General features: G+C 39.4%; 1 protein-coding gene across 6 annotated transcripts in view; it reads right to left on the bottom strand.

The window, feature by feature from the left end:
- The window catches only part of ESR2 (estrogen receptor 2), a 49,422-nt gene extending 45,899 nt beyond the window's left edge, over positions 1-3,523 (bottom strand). For 2 of the 6 annotated variants that reach the window (XR_012507497.1, XM_074365422.1), the window contains exon 1: positions 1,994-3,520. The gene's annotated coding sequence lies outside the window, so the exon portion shown is untranslated. Of the gene's footprint in view, positions 1-1,993 lie in introns of all 6 variants that reach the window. The other 4 variants (XM_074365423.1, XR_012507498.1, XM_074365425.1 and 1 more) reach the window with 4 other exon arrangements.
- Between the last annotated feature and the right edge of the window lie 18,297 nt (positions 3,524-21,820).

Below are 21,820 nucleotides of genomic sequence, written 5' to 3'. Positions count from 1 at the left end.
CTATTTACTGAATTGAATAATGTATTAAACAGTAAAACTTAATTAGTTTATAAAAGATTTTGCATCCATATCCTGCAGGAAAATCTAGATTTCAAACCATGAGCACAGAAATGAAAAAAATGACATCTACACATAAATCGGGCACAGCCCTCACTTAGCTCCTATTAAGGAAAGTATTTTAACTTAAGTAGTCGCAATCACTCTATATTTGAGGAAAACTATATAAGCAACAGATGAGTGATTTCCAGGGGCTGGGGTTAAATGGAGAGGGTGGACCACAAAGGGGACTTCTGGTGGGTGATGGAACTGTTTTGTCTTGATCGTGGAGGTGATTATATGAGTGTGCAACAGTCAGAATTCATAGAGTGATACACCTAAAGAGGCTAGATTTCACTCCATGTAAATTATACTGCAATAAGCTTGACTTTTCAAAATGCTATTAGGTCTAAAACAACGTACTAGGCACTGGATAATGAAGTCTAAAATTCACGCATGCATTTCTCAAGGGTTCTAGATATAATTATCAAAAAACTTACCAGTAAATGATTCAAGTTCAGCCTTCAGTAGTCTATACAATTATTTTATTATTTATAGATATTATGTAAAATGATTCAAAGCATGAACTAAAATTATCATAAGATGTATTTGAATCATTATCTGTTAGATATACATTTATAGAAAATTGCAGTGTCTTATTCTTAAAATTGGCCATATCAATACCTATTAAATGCTAATTATATTTTTAAGGGCTGAATTTACTACTAAATTTTACCTATTCCATGTTATAAATGAATTGAGAAATGTAAAGCGTGATTAGATTTATTTGCAGCCCTCAGAACCACTATGAAAGCTGTCCTAAATGTTTTTAATTGGCTTCAATGACTTATATGCCTTAAGTGTTACAGAGGACTGGTGGCTTTCAAAATAAGAGTGTTTCAGTAATTCAACTGAAAAAAAAAATGCTTAAATGTAAAATGGAATCTTAAGGTTACATTCTTCCCTCTTCTGGAATGTATGCAGAAACATATATATTTTTTCTGCAGAAAAAATAAAAGTCAAAGAATAAGTGTGTAACACTCTTCATCATTACAGTACATTTACTTTTTACAATACAGACAGCAGAAATCTTTCTTTTCATGTGTTCGGTTTTAAAATAACATCTTTCCCCCCCACACAAAGGAAAACAGCCACTGTGAGTGTAGAAACGTAGAACAAAAATGAAAATTCCTAATGGAATGCCCATGTAAATACTAGAAATCTAACAAAATGAAATAAAAATCTTTCCTCAAAAGTGTCGTGTACCACACCAAAGCACAAAGTTGCTTTCTAAAAAGCTAACAAAATTGAGTCAACTTTATCTTCCTAAATAGAAAACCACTCAAATCCAAGTTTCGTTTTTCATAAAAAGTATACTCCCTTGACTTAATTTTATATCCAATATGAATTAGGCAGGAATGATAAAACAACGGGTTAAGAGAACAGTGGCTGGGTTCCTCTTCAACAAATACAACAGCCCAGATGATCTTAATCTTGCTCAGTCAGAATTAACTCTGCTTTCTGATATGACTAAAGTATGCCAGGTAATATATTTGAAAATACGGGCCACCTGCCTGATGCATGCACATCTTCCCAGACCCATAAAACTCAAGATAAAGTGCCCTGGTCAACTTTCCCACTGCCACCGTTTCACCCACTGTCAGGAAACCCGTAGAGAAAACACAGAGAAGTTTTTTTTTCTTTTAAAAGACATGTATATTAGCACAATCGACACAGAGCTCACAGGCACAAATTAATTAGTTAATTTGCCATAGACTTGGATGAAAATATTTAGTCAGAACATGAAATTACTGTTTCCAGTAGTTTTCCAGGCGGGTAGATTTGGCGGGGGTTGGGGGTGGGGTGTCTTTTATTGTTCCCAGTATTACTGTTTCCCCATCGCTAGATTCCAAACAGAAAATCAGTTAAATCACACCGTGAGCGAAGGGGCACTTACCTTACTTGTAAACACCGGCCTAGGAACCGCTAGAGCACGGCACGTGCTTTTTCCGGAGTAGTTCTGCTCACCGCGCCAGGCAGCAGCACCACCTGCGGAGCGTGGGCGCAGCTCGCGCAGCCCAGACCCCAAACGCCAGCCTTTACCGCAGCTCCGGATGCCAGTGGCAGCCCAGGACGGTCCCTCTCCCGCCGGGCTCCTGCCGCCTCCTCTCCGTCCTGCAAGTTTCCAGAGGCGTCTCTCGCAGCCTCTAGCTTCTAGCGGCCTAGCAGCAGGGGCGAGGGAGTGGGTGTCAAAAGGTCCAGTAGCCGAAGACACTGCCAAGATCACAAACGACTTAACGAGGAGCCTCGCCTTCCTTTAAAAGACGGGGACTGGGGGGAGGAGGAAGCCAAGAGCCCACGTGACCACCTACCCAGCTGCCGGGAGATCTCGGAAGGACCCGGGCTCCCTGCCTCCCGATTCAACTCACCTGTGCGGAGTCGAAGACCCAGGGCAGAGGCGGTCACGCGCAGGGGTACCAAAGCACAGGCGGCGCCCCTCTCACCGGCCTTGGATCTGGAAGGTCTGGGGCGGGGCCGGAGAATGTCCATTTCTAACCAGGTCGGGGTGATGCCGGAACTGATGCTGCACGGCTGGCGGCCACACTTTGAGGAACAGGTGCCTAGGCTCTGACCCACGTTGAGTGTGAGAGGGGCCGGGTGCTTTGGCGTCGTTAAATACATAAGCCTGACTCTTTAAAGCATCTAGAGGTGAAACTAGAGAGGCACTGGGTTTGTCCAGTCCCCAGCGGCAAGCGCAGCTTCGTGCCCCGAGAGGCAAGGCCACGCTGCACGGCCGGGAGGTGGAGGGTGTGGGTTCCCATCTCTCAAGGGTTGGCTGGGAAGACCTTTCGCCTTAGACCAAAGATCCCAGGGACCTCTTCAAACTCACCTACTGCAAGGAAGGGCTGGGGAGGAGGGGAGGTGGAAATCTGTGCTTGGCTGTGGAGGCGCCCCTCTTCCCCCGCGTCGCCTGTGTCAAACTCTCTCCGCGGGCGAGCGTCCCCTGGTGGCAGCTCCGGTTCCCCAGATCTGCACGGTCCCTAAGCTCTCTTTACCCACCCGGCAGTAGCCCATAATGTGAGGACTGGTAAGACTATTTGATATTCACAAAGAAGTGACTGGTTTCTTGATGGCAAATATCGAAAGGGAAGTAGCAGGTGTCCCAGAGGCCATTGCTAGACTACAGTGCCATATTTGTGCCTAATTAATCATCAGACTATCCATGCACGTGGCAAAAGGGACATGGTCCTTGATCTGGTTGTGACTCCAGATTGCTGATAGACGAAGACCAAAGGGACATTTGGAGGGAAACTTTTACAGAGCCAGTGTTGGGGTTTAACCAAAAAATAGCCTAGAGGGACACTAGTGTGCTCTGGGTTTGTAAGAGTGAAGTCTGCAGTTGGACTCCAAATATGGAGAGCCACCTACTTTATAAACAGTGGTTATCAAAACTTTGTACTCCCCCTACCTCCAGTTTTCATGAAAGCTTGGACTCCTGGATTCTCTCAAGTTGTAGGACAGAGTTCCCTGATCCTTGAGGCAGAGAAGTTAGTTTGGACAGGAGGGTGTGTAGCTGACAGATCCACCTGTGAAGGCAGGTAAACAAGATGCTTATCTTTGCCAATCTCTTCTCTCTGGTTCCCTCTGCTGGGTGTCACTTCAGGTACCTAGTACCCATAGGCTTTTTCCTTCTTTCCACCTTAAGGAGAAAATTTTAAGTGATGGTTTTTAAAAATCAGTTATACTTCAATAAAATATGTATATAATATCGGTTCTATTTGGTAGCACTTGTCAGCAAGATATCCCTGGAATGGAAATTATCACGAAGGAATTTCAGTCATAAGCCAATAGGCAGATAAAGATGCTGTGAGGGTGAAAACTGACATCTATTAAGTATCTACATCACACTGAGGGTGCACTAAGTGCTTGCACAGCAATTCATTTAATCCTCATGCCGCTCTGTGAACTAGGTAATACCCCACTTCTCAGATGAGGAAACTGAGGCTCATAGAGCTTATATCAGCGACTTGAAGCCTTGCATTGTAGGAAAGGAACCCAGTGGCAACGATGCTTTCCTAGGTAGCTACTATTTATTGGGCATTTAGCTGTGTTCCACTTTCTACAATTATCTCATTTCATATACGACAAGCCTCTGAGGTATATTCTATTGTTAAATAGCCCCATTTTACATTTGAGAAAATGGCCAGTCAGTGGCTGAGAACAACTTGAACCCAGGCCAGATCCCCAAATGCTGTTTTCTTCCATATCGTAACTAAAATCAATTGGAAATGAAGATGGCTTGAATGTCAGGACATTATATCTCCTGCAGACAAGACCCACCTTAAAGCCCCCTGCCAACTGTGAGAAAAGCTTCTGCTCAAGCCCAGAACGAGAACTAGGGCTCCGTGTTTGCTGTGACGCTTCCTTCAGAATGCGTTCCACTCACGAGAACAGCTTGTTCTCTTTTTAAGACCCTCAAACACCCACAGAAGCTATTTGTTACACAAGGAAACCTCATTGAAGGAAATGTTAAGCAAAAGAATGAACGAGAGTGAGTACATTTCCTTCTGACTCACTCTGTGGATCAAGAACAATAATGGTACCTTAGGGATGGAAACTGCCTAGTTTAATACAGTGAGTGGGGAGGGTGATTATTCCAACCCCCTGAACCAGGACCAAAAGAAGGCATTCTTGAAACAGTTAATACCATTAGCTAGGCCAAAAAGCACTTGAAATCTAGTGCTGAGGATGTGCCCTGTTCAGCAGGGTCACAGTCTCATTTCCACCTCACTCATAAGCTTCCTAAGGAAGCATCCTCATGCTATGACATTGAAAGGCTTTCCTCGCCCCAAAATATCCTACAACAGGGACTGAAGTGTTTGTTTACCATTCAGTCATCCTTTGGGGTTAAAGCACTGGATTGTTAAAATTCAGTTATCTTCTATGTGATGGGTAATATTAATTTACTAGCATGCATAATTACATTCATAAGATGAGCTTGCAAGATGAGCTAGATGTCACCTGGGAAATCAAAGGAAGTCAGAGTAAGACAGGTACATTTTTCAGTAGGAGAAAGGAAAGTCTCTCCATCAGGGTACACCTTCCTCATCTTCTCATCCCATCCCTTCTCTGTCTAGTGAAGTATTACCCATCCCAAAGCCAGGAGCCTTAGTAAAGTGAACACTGTGACAGCCCAGCAGAACGTGTCTCCCGTACAGCACTCAGCCTACCTATCAACTCTGCCTGCGCTGTGATTGCACCATGCACGTCTTGTATCTCTAGCATCTCTCACAGTGGCATAGCCCCCACCTAATACAACCCAGGAATTCAACAAATACCTCCTGAAGGCTTCAACTTGGAAAAATCAGAGGGAAAGGGGAGGGATTTTCTGTAGCAAAGAAACTACCAGGAAGCTAAATAAATAAGTAAAATCCTGTTCAAGACAAGAAAGCAAAAGCTGATGTGCAAAATGTATAGGCAGAGGATTCTCACAAATGACTAGAAAGTGTCACACCATATAGGATGGCTGGGGATTGTCTCTCTTCTCAGCCTGAGGCCAAGTGGGAAGATTTAGGTCCTGGGATGCTCTTACCTGCTCCAAAGTATAACAAGATCAGGCTCATTCTTCATATTATGTGGGTACAAATTGCTCTGTTTTAAGAGGATATGAGAGATAAAACCCTAAACTTATGGAATTAATAAAAGGGAAGGGAAAGATTGGTTGCACCTGCAATAACACATGTATTTTGGGAACATGGTATTACCAGTGCAGTATATTAGAGGTTATCTCAGCTGCTCATAAATCAGGGTTCATATAATAAGCTTTGATTTTTGAAAGTCCAATTCCGGTAGAGCTCTTCAGGATCATGTCTTATTAGAAATAAAAATGCACGTAATATTTATGCAATCTTTTCAATCCCAGTGCCACAGTAGGCAGGCCTGCACAGGTTGGTTTATTTTTATTTCATTTTTATCCTCATAACATCCCTGTGGCCATCCCTACTTTATAGATGGGAAAATGAAGCTCAAGGAGATGACATTTTTGGTAAGATCACCCATGTGCATGTGGCAGAGTGACGGTTCCAACCCAGTGTCATCTGCCTGCTAATCCCTTGCTTTCTCTGCTGTAACCCTGTGATGCTTTTCTTATTTGCTGTGTAAACTGAGGCATATTTGTCCAGTAGAGCCTGGATATTGCTGAATGAGTTTTTGCCAAGTTGTTGCCTAGGCATGACCACCTGTGTGCATATTTACATAACTTTATTCTTTACTGACGTGTTTTACTGGAGCCTCTAGTAAGGTGACCAAGAACATAGGCAGCAAGGCAGACCTAACCTGATACCTGGACACCCAGACCACAGGACAAGGTTACTCTGACCCACAGTTAAAATGAACCACCTGGGCAGCCAGCATACGCAGCCAACTCCTTATAAGTCACCTTATTTTTTTCAGTCTTGGTCTTTGACATTTGCAAACATACATGTAAAATAACTTTTGTCCTGTCTACTGCTCCTTGAAGGTACTTCAACTTCACACAAATCTCTCACATACCTTGGTTCCTAATTTTCTGTCCATTGAAAAGAAACAACATGAAGAATATATTTTCTTGTCCTCTGATTAAAGTAATTCTCTCTTGAGCTAGAAAAGCAACTAGCCCCTCGAGGTCACTGGCATGAATGTGAACACCCAGCTGAGAAACATATGTTAAATAACTTAGAAATGGTGAGAAATTATAATATGCAATTCCACAAATGACTCAAATGCAATTCTTGAAATGCAACTTCCCTCCCTCTTCTGGCACAGAATAAGATAATATTAATAATACGTCAGACAGTATAATATTCCCAGAAATAAGGTCAAAAAGGAGATAGAGTATAGACAGACATGGCTTAAGGGGCCATAGATTCTAATAAGACTGATTCCATAGAGTTTAGAATTCCAAAAAACTGACTAAATTTTATCTACTTCTTGTAAACGTATTTACATTTTCCAGTTCTTTGTTCATATCATGGAAAGTTACTAGAAATGTCTCATGTCCTTTAGACTCACATCAACTAACACTCTAGTGACGCACATTGCATCAGTGGCCTTTATAAAAACACAGACCCTGTCTTTTGTGTACAGAGTGAAGGTGCTTCTTTCACGTATGTTATAGATTGAACTGATAAGCCTAAGCAGAGAAAGAAATGGTCTTCTCCATTATTCAATCCTCTCCTTTGCTGGGAATTACAGCCAAGAAATAAACTTCTCTAAATAGTTCATACAGCTTCTGAGGGATTGCCAGTGTGGTCCAACATACTAACATTCCTGCATTCTTCCCTTTTTTCTCTTCTTTTTACACCTCTACATTTTTTTCCCTATCTACCCAGGCAGTTTTGCTCACTGGTCTCTCCTTCATGGTTCTGCTCAGGCTGCTCCCACATTCTCCCTTCTACCAGCCACAGCTTACTGAGAACTGCCTCCTGGGATAACGTTGACTTCTACAGTTAACAAGGCACTCACGTGGCCGTGTAATGCTTCATTTTCATACCTACTCTGTGACAATGATTTTAGCCCCATTTTGCACATAAGGAAACTTAGTGAGTTCTCCAGGATTACAATGACAGGAATTCAGGTCACATGACACGCTATGTAGCTCCCATACATGCCTCCCCTCAGTAGATTTGTTTCCTGCGTTCCAAACACTGGGGTCTCCGAATGTCCTCCATACTGCTACCGCTGGTATTGTAGTCTTATGTCAGCCTGACCCTATCCCTTCCCTCTACCCTTCCCATCCTGTCTCAGTCTAAAATACCATTCCAGGGAGAACATTATTGGGAGCTTCTTCAGTTTTTTCCACCTTAAAATTATTCTGACACTTGACATTACATTCACTCTTTCATAAAACACTCTTTTTTTTTTTTTGAGAATGCTTCTTGACCTTATGCATTTATCTCTTTGTGAAAATGCCCCCTGTAATGCTGAAAAACAATGCTTTAAGTGTCCACCTGAAACACAAGCACATATGAAGGTGTTTGTTCTCAGATAAGGATGAGGAGGTGGAAGGAGGAGACAGAGGAGGCTATGACTGCCATTCATTCAGCAATTGCCTGTAAACCCTTTATCTGCACTATTTCATGTAATCATCAAAACAGTCTCACAAGGTAGGTGCTATTTTTGTTCCCATTTAACAAATGAGGAGACTAAGGCTCAGAAAGTTTAAGTAACTTGCCTGACATCACACAGATAGTAACAGCAGTAGGTTCAAACCAAATCTGTTTCACTCTAATGCCCATTCTCTCTGAACTGTTGACTTCCCTAAGGCTTTATACCCTAGTTAAGAGAAGATAAATGCCTAAGAAATGACTTACAGGACCTGTTACAAACAATAAGTGACAAATGAATGGTGGAGATAGGGAGTTCTGTAGACATTCAGAGGCCGAGAAGTCACTGCCCTGCACGTTTGAGTTCCTCTTAGGGAGATTTCCATTCACCCCCAGAGCTCACTACCTGACCTGACTGAATTTTATAAACATAGGGCGCTGATCTCCCCTAGGGTCTCCTCAGGTCACTTGAGCTGGAGTGAGTGCACACTTAGGGCAGTCCCGAGGCACACTGCACCCAAGGCTACCTTAGTAGGACATCTGGAGCTGGAACAGGCACAGAGGGAGTTCTGGGGGGACTTAAACTATGACACTTGCCAGCACCTCTGATCCCAGGGAGGGATCCATCAGTTCCCTCCCTGTTTGGCAGAAGATCTAAGGTTAGTAAATGATTTCCCTCCAGTATAGTCTAGGTGCCCTTTAAACTGCAGTTTTTTAAAACTGTGTCACAGGATGGGCAATTTTGTTAAATGCTTTTTCTACATCTATTGAGGTAATCATAAGATTTCATCCTTCATTTTGTTAATATGATGCATCACATTGATTGATTTTTGGATTTTAAGCCATCCTTGCATCTCTGGAATGGATCCCACTTGATCATGATGTATGACCCTTTTAATGTATTATTGAATTCAGTTTGCTAACCTTTTGTTGATTATTTTTTTCAATCTATGTTCATTAGTGTTATTGGCCAGGATAACTGGACAGCAAATGCAAAAGATGAAACTGGACCACTTCCTCAACCATATACAAAAATAAACTGAAAGTAGATTAAAGACTTGAATGTAAGACCTGAAACCATAAAACTCCTAGAATAAAAAGTAGTCAGTAACCTCTTTGACATCCATCCTAGCAATAGTTTTTGGATATTGCTCCTTAGGCAAGAGCAACAAAAGCAAAAATAAACAAATGGGACTATATCAAACTAAAAAAGGCTTTTGCACAGTAAAGGAAACCTCCAACAAAATGACAAGGCAACTTACTGAATGGGAGAAGGTATTTCCAAATGATACATCCAGTAAGGGGTCAATATCCAAAATATATAAAGATCTCATACAATTTAATATGAAAAAAATCGAACAATTCATTTAAAAAGTGGGCAGAGTACTTGAACAGACAAGTTTTTTTCTCCAAAGAAAACATTCAGATGGCAACATGAAAAGGTGCTCAACATCACTAATTATAAAGAAAATGCAAATTAAAACCACAATGAGAAACTTCCTCACACCTGTCAAAATGGCTATAATCAGTAAGACAAGAGACAACAAGTGTTGGCAAGGATGTGAAGAAAAGGGAAACCTCATGTACTGTTTGTGGGAATGCAAATTGGTGCAGCCACTATGGAAGGCAGTATGGAGGTTCCTCAAACAACTGAAAATACTTTATGATTCAACAATTCTACTTCTGGATATTTACTCAAAGAAAATGAAAACACTAATTAGAAAAGATTTATGTACTCCTATGTTCATTTACAATAGTCAAAATATGAAAGCAACTGAAATATCCACCAACAGATGAGTGGATAAAGATGTTGTATATACAATGGAATATTAGTCAGCCATAAAAAAGAATGAAATCAGACTCACAGATACAGAGAACAAACTGGTGGCTGCCAAATGGATGGGTTTGGGGAGATAGACAAAATATGTAAAGAGAATTGAAAGGTACAAACTTCCAGCTATAAAATGTCATGAGGATATATAATATACACATAGTGAATATTTAATTAACAATATTGTGGTAACTTTGTATGGTGACAAATGGTAACTAGAGTTACTGTGATCATTTCATAATGTACAGAGTTCCAGGCCCCTCCTCCCCAGCAGGCTCGAACCAGGAGCCCTAGGACAGGTCCCGGAAATGTGCATTTCCCACAACCAAGGTGAATGTATAATCAGGAATGTTTGGGGAACATAGTTTTAAAATGTTCAAAGTGCGTATGTGTCCACTGTACAATGGAATCTGCATAATGGGTGATGTATTGTCCCCATTTTACAGATAAGGTAACTATAGCCCAACAAGGCTTAGCATTATGCAGGAGCCTGGTCACACTCAGGAGAGCTGAATACCCAGGGAATTTGCAATTTTGGAATTTGGAATTCAGTTTTTAAACCAATCATAGCTTGAAGCTGGTGCAGTGAGTAGTTACACTAAAGATATCTCTTGGTCAGAGGAACTTAGGGGTGCTTGGGTCTGTTTCCTTCAGAACAACACAGGACTTGATTGACATGAATGTTTCTCAACTGTTCTCTGGTTTTTGGTTCACAGCTCACTTTGTATTATCTTTTTCTCTAGGGAATCTGTAAACACTACAAACAAGCAGGACTTTCTTTTTGAGAGCTGGTTGACTAGCACAGCACTGAGCAAAGATGATGGATTTGTCTTGCTGTTAGTAACTAGACAGAGTTCACTTGTGCCCTCACTCCTAGTCCACACTTCCTCCTCCTGCAATTACCCCCTTTATCATTCCAGATCCTGCAGTCCTGGATAGATTGAGTAAGGGGCTCAAATTCTACGAACGACCACATGCTATAGAGTTGGTTCAGATTTTCTAGTTAGAGAATCTAAGTACTAGTTTTACACAACAGGTTCATGTCTCCCTCTAATGGATGGGAAAGAATAAGACAAGTCAGATTCCTAACAGGAACAAATTGTTGTTAGATCGGAAGACTTTGTATGATTTGTCTATGTCATGTGTGATACGTGTAACATGTGTTGAAACAATATACACTAGCTTACTCAGCTAATGTCCAAGAGCAGAGCAAAAGTGTCCTTTGTTTTCATTCATTCAATATTTATCACTTATTTAACTATGTGCCAGATGTTAAGGTATAAAGATATGAACAACACCATGCAATGGCAAAAAATAATGAGAAAACGCACAATATACTAATATGAAAAGATTGCCAAGATATATTAAATGGAAAAAAAATTAGAGTACAGGATAGCATGAATAATATGCTACCATTTGTTTATAAAGAAGAAAGAAAGAATACACATACACACACTCTCACATGAAACATCTTCCAAAAGATATTTTAAAAAACCTATTACCATTACTTGGTTCCCTCCTAGAAGGGTAATAGTGTATCTGGAAAATAGAGATAAGAGAGACTTTTTTCTGTATTCCTTTTATATATCTTTAATTGTGAACCATATGAAGATATGCCATAATCAAAACTAAACTAACATTGAAAGTTAATAAGACAGAAATGAATGAGGCACGTCCTGTGTTCAGTTACTTAGGAGGAAATTTACATACACATACAAGAGAGGGCATGGAAGCAGGAAAGGTCGTAAAAGGCCAGGTCAACGAGGACCTTCTATGCAAAACTAAAGAACTTTTGCTTTGTTCTGTAGGCAACAAGCCATTCAAAGACTTTAGATGGAAAGTAATAATTATATTTACATTTTAAAGGAGCATTCTGGTGGCAATGTTGTAGGGAAGATTCAAGGTCTAGACTAGAGCAAGGTAAGAGTCAGATCCCCTTTTCGGTAATTTTTCTGTTTCATACCTGTTGTCTAAGGTCAGAATACCTCAGGGTAAGACTAGAAATAGGCTGGCTGAGTCTATGTTAAAGACAATTTATGGATTCTTTACTCAGATGACTTGTTCTTTGTCTGGAGAGGAGAGTGAATTATCCAGTAACTGTAACTTACATAGAGTGTTCTAGGCACACTAGTAAGTACTTATCAAGTGACACTCATTATTCCTCACAAAAATTCTAAAATGGGTCTTATTATTCTGCTAAATTTTACAGATGAGAAGACTGAGACCCAAGCAGGTTGATCAAGTTGCCCAAGGTCAGATATCTAAAAACTGTCAGATGAAGGGAGAGGGTATAGCTCAGTGGTAGAGTGCATGCATAGCACGCACGAGGTCCTAGGTTCAATCCCTAGTACCGCCATCAAAAGATAAATGAGTAAGTAAACCTAATTACCTGCCCCCCAATAACAACAACAAAAGATAGAATAAAAACTGTCATATGGATTTGAGCCCATTTGTCTGATTTGGAAGCCCATGTTTTCAAGTATCAGCATAAACAAGGCCCCCTTCAAAGTTGTTCAACAGAAAGCCTAGCTCCCTATCACTGCCAAAACCTGACTCCTAAAATATTCTCCTTCCTTTTAGCCCTAGGAAAAATAGCTGAAAGGGCAGTTGGACTTTCTCCCTCTCATCTCCTTTCCCAATTCTATCCCACTTCCTCTCATCTCCATCCACCTCCTCTCATCTCCATCCACCTCCATTCGTCTCCATCCCAGCTCACTTTATCTCCATCACACCTCCCCTCACTTCCTTCCAGTTCCCCCATCTCCATCACAGCTCCCTTCACCTCTGTCTCAGCTCCCCTGTGCCGTGTCTCTTCCTCTCTGTTGTACTGGAAACCCAGGTCCTCTCTGCTCCTTTTCCAAAATCAAGTCCATTCTCAGGAAATACCAACACACTAAGATATAAAAGAGTTGAAATTTAAGATAAAGTTCTAAGGGTGGAATTTTAGGCATCCTCCAGCATTGAGGAGAACTGAGTGGGGACCGGGAAGTCAGCCAGTCCCCCTGCAGGTCAATGCATACAGGAAGGTCTTCCCAGACACCTCTTCTGCCACTCACCTGCTTTAAGTCCTCCTTAGAAAGGGAAAAGTGTATAGACTTATCTTCCGGAAATTCTTCTTTCCCTTTGCCCAGTTATCTACAACAACAACAACAACAACAACAACAACAACAACAACAACAACAACAACAACAACAACAACAACAAAAAAAAAAAAAAAGGGAGAAAAGGAAGAAGAGGAAACTAGTCAGGGATAGCTCAGATCAGGTGGTTCCACAGTGACCACCAGAGCAGACTCAAGACCTGGAAGAGTCCCTCCTTCAGGCTGTCCCTAACATTTTCAGGGACTCAGGCAAGCATACAAATGAAGGCTCACATGCCACTGTTTAAAATTTTAAACATGATAAATAAGCTAACAAATTGTTAAATAAAATGTATTTATTGTACAAATATATTTTGCACAGATATCTTTGAAATGACAAAATTGAAAGTTATATGTAAAGCTATGGTTTGCTAGGACTAAAAGTTGGCAAAATATCCAAGATGACTAAATTTAATTATTATCGTGCACATTTGGGTTCTGTCAATGGGACAACAATGATTGGATAAATAATAACATTTGAATGAGTAATAACATGAAAACATACATAATTCACAATTATTCCCTAAAAGTTATGGCTTTAGTCCTTTTGGGCTGCTATATAATAGAATCACAGACTGGATAGCTTATAAGCAACAGAAATTTATTCTCACAGCTCTGAAGGCTGGAAATCCAAGATCAGAGTGCAGCATGGTCAGGTCTTGGTGAGAACCCTCTTCTGGCCTGTAGACTACCGCTCACCACTGTGTCCTCATGTAGCGGAAGAGGTAAGGGAGCTTTCTGGGTTTTTTTTTAATAAGGGTGCTAATCCCACTCATGAGGGCTCCACCCTCATAATCAATCACTTCCCAAAGGCCTTACCTCCTAATATCATCACCTTGGGTATTAAGTTTCAACATGAGTTTTGGGGGGATACAAACACTGAGATCATTGCAGTTATATTTCTTGCCTTTGCTTCAGAAATTCACCAACTTTGTTATAACTGAATTTTTATATAATTTGTTTTATTTTCTTAAAAAAATAAAATGTAATTTTAAAAAATTGTAACTTCAAGTGAACAAACTGTGGATATATATTTACCCACAAAAGTATTCAAATAGAAAAGTTAAAATTGCTTTTAAATGTTTTCAAAAGAGCTATTTACTTCTAAAACTTTTAAACTCCTTACGAAAATTAACAGGCAAAATGTCAAGTTTTAAAATATTGAGGTTTTAAATTAAAATTATTTAAAGCTTTATTTAAAAATTAACTATATAAAATATTTTATAAAAATAAAACTAGTCACAACTCAAGCATTTAATGTCTATCTGGTTGATGCAGTAAAGAAGCTTGTCTAGACTTACCTGTAAGAGTTAATTTGGGGAGGAGATGAAGATGGCAGAGTAGGAGGATGCTGAGTTCACCTCCCCCCACAGACACATCAAAAGTACATCTACACGTGGAGCAATTCTCACTGAAAACAAACTGGAGACAGACAGAACAGCTCTTATACAACTAAGGCTGTAAAGAAAGATCCACAGAGTCAGTGGGAAGGGAAAAGAAGTGATCAGGAAGGGACCTGTGCCTCTAGGAGGGGACACAGAAGTGGAGGTACCAGATGGACACAGAAGATCCTGGGGCGTGAGCAGTTTGACCACATACTGGGGACCCTGGCCCTGGGATCAGGCACCAGAAAGATGATTACCCTTAGCTGCTTTGAAAAACAGTGGGACTAACAGGAGGGCTGTAAGAAACCTAGATTCCGCTTGTAAAGGATACACACACACACCTGCTTACTCCTGGGAACAAGGTGGAGGAAGCAGATTGAAACTGCCCAGGGCTCTGGCCAGTTTCCCATGACCACTCCAGAGCAGTCCCCAGCCCACACTGAGCACCTACTCTAGCACCTCTTGCTCCAGTGCAGCGCCCCACTGGGGCGAAGGCTGCCAGTGCCAAGGAGAGTGCTCATTTGTGGTGGTCAGAGCAGGCTTGGACCTGGCATTGCATCTGAAGGGGGTGAGGCAGCCATTACTGCCACTCACAGAGGTGGTGGATTGGGAGTTGTCTGGAGAAATCAAAGAGGAAATCAGAAAATACCTCAAGACAATGAAAGTAAAAACACAGCTTTCCAAAACCTATGAGATGCAACAAAAGCAGTTCTAAGAGGGAAGTTCACAGCAATACAGGCTTACCTCAAGAAACAAGAAAAGTCATGAAATGTAGTATTTGTAGTCTCAGATTCTGTATGCTTGCCACTCAATAAATGTGAAATTAAACTGAATGTTAGTCCAAATTCTGAATCACTAAAGAAGAAAGATTACACTTCTTTATTTGTAATTCTTCCCCATCCCTCCCTGTCTCTCTGTCTCTCTCCCTCCTTCCCTGGTGTTCCAGTTTTTTTCAGGTAAGTTTCATTTGCAAATCATTCAAAATTTGGTAAACAATTTCACCACAATAGACACGCAGAAGGCACTAGCAAAACAATCGCAGTCAATAGTTAATATTCACAAAGTTTATTATTTGCATCTGAGCATACAGAAATGAGAAAGATTATGTAGTACCCTTCTGCCTACAAGCAAATGAAGATGATCTGTAAACAGGATAATAGATTCAATGTAGCTTTAAAAATAGCTTTATTGAAGTTTAATTAATATACTATAAACTGTACACATTAATAATATACAATTTAATAAGTTGTAATACATATATACACAATGAAACCACCACCACAATCAAGATACTCTCATCCCCAAAGTTGCCTCATGCCCCTTTTTAGGCCCTCTCTCCTGCTGTTTGCCCCATCCCTCCCCATCCCATCACATTCAAGAACTGATCTGCTTTCTGTCACTATTATTTTCATTTTCTAGAATCTTATATAAGTTGAATCATATAGTACATAGTCTTTTTTGTCCGGTCTATGTCACTCAACATTTTCTTTGAGGTTAAACTTACAATGTTGCATGTATCAATAATTCATTTCTTTTTATTGCTGAGTGGTATTCCACTGTATGGCTATACCACTATTTGTTTGATTCATCCATTTGTAAATATTTGAATTGTTTCTAGATTTGGGCTATTAAAAATAAAGCTGTTTGAACAACCGTATACAAATTTTTGAGGGATATACACTTTCATTTCATTTCATTTCATCCAGGAGTAAAGGGGCTGGATCTCATGGTAGGTGTATATTTAACATTTTTTAAAACTGCCATATTGCTTTCCAAAATGCACGTACCATTTTTACATTTCCACCTGCAGTATATGGGAGTTCCAGTTCTTCCACATCCATGCCAACAATTAGTGTGCTGCCTTTTTAATTTTAGCTGTTCTTATAGGTGTGTAATAGTAACTCATTGTGGTTTTGATTTGCATTTCCCTAATGACTAAGAATATTAAGCATCTTTTCATCTGTATAACTTCTTTGGTGAGATGTCAGTTCAACCTTTTGCCCAATTTTTAATTGGATTATTTCCATGCTATTAAGTTTTGAGAGATCTTTATATATGTCCTATACATATTGGTCCTTTATCACATGTGGTTTACAAATATCTTCTCTCAGTCTGTGACTTGCCTTTTCATTCTCTTAACATTGTCTTTCAAAGAACAGATGTTTTGACGAAGTCCAATTTGTCCATTTTTTTCTTTTAAAGATCACACTTTCAATGTCATATCTAAGAAGTCTGTAACTTAAGGTTACAAAGCTTTTCTCCTAAATTTTCTTCTAGAAGTTTTATAGTTTTAGCTCTTATATTTAGGTCTTGGATTCATTTTTGTTCTTCTTTGTATATGGCATAAGATACGGATCAAAGTGCACTCTCACTCTTTTCTTTTCTTTCCTTTTGGCATATGGATCCAATTGTCCAGAATCATTTGTTGAAAGACTCCTCTTTCGCCACTAAATTGTCCTTCTACATTTATTTAAAAGAACAACAAAAACAGATTTCATACATGTGTGGCTCTCTCTGGACTTTCTATTTATTCATTCATTGATCTTTTTATCTTTATCTCAGTATCACACTGTATAGATTACTGTAGCTTTAAATAAACCTTGAAATCAGGTATTGTTAACACTTCAGCTTTGCTACTCTTTTTTTCAGAGTTTCAACAATGTTTGGTTATTCTAGGTCCCTCGTGTTTGCATGTAAATTTTTCAGTCAGCTTGTCATTTTTACAGATGATGATAGTACTCTTCTCCCAAACTTTATAAACGTAAAATGTAAGTTATTTGGCACCTTGACATAAAAATGGAAAAACAAAGTGTAAATCAATTATCCTACTGTAATTTTAGGTTAGTATATGACTCCTACTCCTACTTTTTACACATTCATAAGAATTTTCAAAACCTCAGATTCGAAGGATATGGTATGCTCATCTAAGTAGAAAGAAAAACCTACAAATCTACATCAGGTACAAGAGAAAATCCCAAATGCAAGGTAAATCCTAGGAGAGACCTGATGTCTCTAAAATGAATGTTTGCACTGAGTGGTAGAATATTTGCACATCAAAGAAGCTGTTGGGGAAAAAAAGAGGAAGAAGAAGCAATTGTTGCTAGATAAATACCTCATTAAGGTCCAAAGAAGTGGGGTATGGGAGACTTTTTAAATGATCCAATAAAACTTGCAGCTCTTTACTTTCCTGATTAATAAAATAAAAACACAAAGTGAATTTAATCAAGCACAAGAAAAAAAATGGAGAAAATGAATCCACCAAAGGAAAAACTTTAGCAAACATGAAATTTATATTTTGGGTAATTCTGTGAAATTCTTAAAACAGGCCAAAATTTTGTTCTTCAGACATACTCATCACTTTAGAGAAGAAGCCTGATTAATAATTCCATTGTCTATTCCTAAAGCAAAGATTATTTATCTCAAAATTGAGATTCTAATTCCAGGGAAATGCTTTTACAGCAGTTAAAGTATGTCCCACTTATGTATTAATCATAACAGAATCAATAGGAGAAAGCTCAACGATCATCTAGGAGTTTCCAACCCACCCTGCATTTAGAATCTCAAAGAGAACTTTTAAAAATACGTATGCCTGGGCCCTACCCTGACTTCTGACTGACCTTAACTGATCTAGGATAGGGATTAGGTAAATATATTATAAAAGCTGCCAGGGTAATTCTAATTTGAAAATAGAGTTGAGAAGGACTGTCCACTATTTTCTTTTATATATGATAAAATTAAGGCAGGAAGAAACTGATCTTGCCAGGAATGAGACTAATAATTATTAACTAAAACAACAGAACATAATATTTACAAAAAATAGTTATTAGTTATTGCTGATAACAATATTATCCCCAAAACATAATGACTTAAAACAAAAATGTATTATCTAACAGGATTTTGAGAGTGGCTTACTTGAGTGATCTGGCTCAGGGTCTCCTGTGACACTGCTGTCAAGCTGTCACCTGGAGATGCAATCATCTGAAGGCATGACTGGCACTGAAAAGCAAATATTTCTAAGGTGGCTCACTCACATGACTGTTGGCAGGTGGCTTCAGTTCTTCCCTGCCGGTTGGGAGTAAGCCTCAGTTTCTTGCCACATGGGCCTCTCCCAAGCACTGTGTGATATGTCCTCATGATACAGCAGCTGGTTCACCAGAATGAATGATCCGAGAGAGAGAGCAAGGAGGAAGTCATGATGAGCTACTGACATACCTCTACTTCTGCCATATTCTACTCATTGGAAGCTAGTCACTAAGTCCAGCCCACACTCACAAGCAGGGGAATGCTTTGAAGGAAAGAATATCAAAGAATTTGTGGTAAAATTATCAGGGGAATACTGTCTGTCTGAGTTTTTCACCTAAAACAATGTTTTTAAAAATTACATACCCCTGTGCTGGAGGTAGAAAGAAAAACAACGAAGGCAAAAATCTTACAGAATTTACCTTCCAGTACAACAAGATAGACAGTAAATAAGTATAAAAATTAATACTTTTAGACAGTGATAAGTGCTGCAGATAGAAAAGTGCTCAGGGAAGGTAAATGAGGGAGTAACCTGTGATAGTATGAGTAGACAGGCCTCCTCTGGATATATTAAGATAAACGAAATCATACTATACATTCTGTTAGGTTATCTGACTTTATCATTTAATAGGGTTAGGGCTGCTAACAAAATACCATAGATTGGGTGCGTTTAACAACAAACATTTATGTCCCACAGTTCTGGAGACTGGGAAGTCCCAGATCAAGGTACCAGTCAACTCCGTTCCTGGTAAGCACCCACTTCCTGGCTTGTAGTATCCTTACATGGTAGAAAGAAGAGAGCTCAGGTCTCTCTTCCTCTTCTTATAATGACACTAATCCCACCTTGAGGGTCCCACCATCATGACATCATCTAAACCTAATAATCTCCCAAAGTTTCATCTTCAAATGGCATCACATTGAGGGTGAAGACTTCCAACATATGAATTTGGGTGGATAAAATTCAGTCTTTAGCAGCTGTCTTTCATATCTATACATTTTCTATCTTTCCTTTAAAACTATATCTTGACTGAAATTTGCATTCTTTCTTTTACTATCATAAATAATGCTGTGATAAACACCTTTATACATATATCTTTGTATACATGTATAAATACTTGTGTAGGATAAACTAGAAGTTAAATTATCCAAAGAATGTAAACACACATTTAAATTTTAGATAATATCAAATCACCCTTCAAAAAGTTGTAAAAATGTACACCACCTCAAAAAGGAAGAAACGCTGTTTCTGTAGTAACTGCCAATATGAACAATTAAAGCAAAAGATTTTACATACCTCTCTTATAAATGGACCATTCTGTCTTCATTCTATCTGATCAATCTGAAACATTTGACATAGTTAATTACTACTTCTTCTGCAAAACACTTTACTTGTCTTCCAAGGCTAAATCCTCACCTTATCTCCAGTGCATTTTCCACCTAACACACTGGACTCTCCTTTTCAATCTTCCTTCCTGGTTCCTCCTCATCTCCTTGAATTCTAAACACTGAAGTGTCTAAGGATCAGTCCTTGGTCCTCTCTCTACCTCCACCCATCCCTTGGTCAGATCACATCCAACCTCATGGATTTAAACCCCTTCTCTCCACTTGGATGACTAAGTGGCATCTAAAAACATCTAAAGCTGAATTCATGATTTTAACCCAAAAGCCTGGTCCTTCCACAGTGTTATCCAATATATTTCAACTCAGTAAATGGCGACTTCATCTTTCCAGCTGCTCAAACTAAATCTTTGCTTTTTCTTATGTCCCAGCTTCCTCCCTTCTTTCAGATTTCTGCTCAAAAAGACAGCCAGATCCCGTCTCCCACCATCATTCCCTATACTCTTAGTTTGCCTATTTTTAAAAAAAAGCCTGTCTCAATATCTAAAATTAGAGTATATATTTCTTCAATTGATCACTGTCTCTTCATTGAATATAAGCTGAGGGCAGGAATTTAGCTCATTTACTATGGTATCTCTAGAACTTAGAGCAGTGTTTTTGGTTTTGGTGGCATAGTGGTCACTTTATAATTATTTGATCAGTAAATGAATGAATTGTACAGGTCATACATAGATAATATAATTGGAAACTAGGCTCATGAGGTGGCAAAGGCAACACATTTAGAGATAAAGCATCCTGGGTTGGGGCCTAGCCTAGGCACAAACATGTAACTTCAGGCAACTTATCCTTCAAGGTCAATGTTGTCATCTGTAAAATGGGGTTTGTGCCATATTCTTCACAAAACAAAACACCTGGAATGGTTACTATCTACTTGGCATTACAATACACAAAAGTTTCACTACCTGCAACTTCTAGGAACATTTGTTTCAATTCTCCTCTTAATTTCATCTGCTCAGGTATAACACAACTTGAGTGTACATTTTCAGAGGTTCTTACGTTGTATTTCCAAAACATCCACTTAGGCAAACTTTTGAGAATAGTAAAGGCAATCAGTAGGAAAAAAAAATCGCCAAAGATTCTCTAATTTCGTTACAGTGATGGTTGCAAAACTCTGTATATATGTTAAAAATCACTGATTTGTACACTTAAAACAGGTTAATTTTATGGTATGTAAATTTCAGCTCAATAAAACTGTTAATAAGAAACAGAGATTCTCTAATTCCATATATGTGGCTCCTGTAAGATGTCATCAGAATTTAAGAATAAGGAAAAGCCATCTACCAAAACCCCAAAACAAAAAAATGAATCAAATTCAACAGATGAGCTCCGCCATTGATTACACTATCCTAAGAGATGGTTTGTAAAAGAAACCATTTGGTCAAGCCCAAAGTGACCTGAGTAACAGGAAAATTATAGAACTGTATCAGGGTAACAGTTTGTAATCTGAGCGCCAAAAGAACCAGTCAAGTTCCCTGAGCAGAGACAGCACTCAATGGATTCAACTTGCAGGACCAGAGGACTTGTTCCCCAATCCTCCAAACATCCAATCTCACTTCTTCTCCAGAGTGGACACCTATGGGGAGGAATGTCCACCCTTGTTGGTCACTTGGTATCTAACTCCAGACCTGCATGGGGGATCTGACAAAATCTAGACTAGAAATCAAGCAGGACTCTGTGGGGCCCTCCTGGGCACAAAATCCTTTCTGTGCCCCCCATTTCTTATTTGCAGGAAAAAAGCTACAGGCGCCTAGACATTCCTTAATATCAAAGAACAGATTCAAATAGTTACTAGTCAGGGAAATAAGGAAAGGAAGAAACAAAGGAGGAACAATCAAGAAACTATAATGTAGCCATAAAAGCAAGATCCTCGTTTCTCCTCAAGGGATATATATAACATCTTTGAGTTCTTCTGTAGGAATGAAGGTCC

This window comes from Camelus bactrianus, chromosome 6 (assembly GCF_048773025.1).
Source record: "Camelus bactrianus isolate YW-2024 breed Bactrian camel chromosome 6, ASM4877302v1, whole genome shotgun sequence".
Lineage (NCBI taxonomy): Eukaryota > Metazoa > Chordata > Mammalia > Artiodactyla > Camelidae > Camelus > Camelus bactrianus.
Note: the sequence above shows the minus strand (reverse complement) of the source record. Positions and strands in the feature narration are given on the sequence as shown.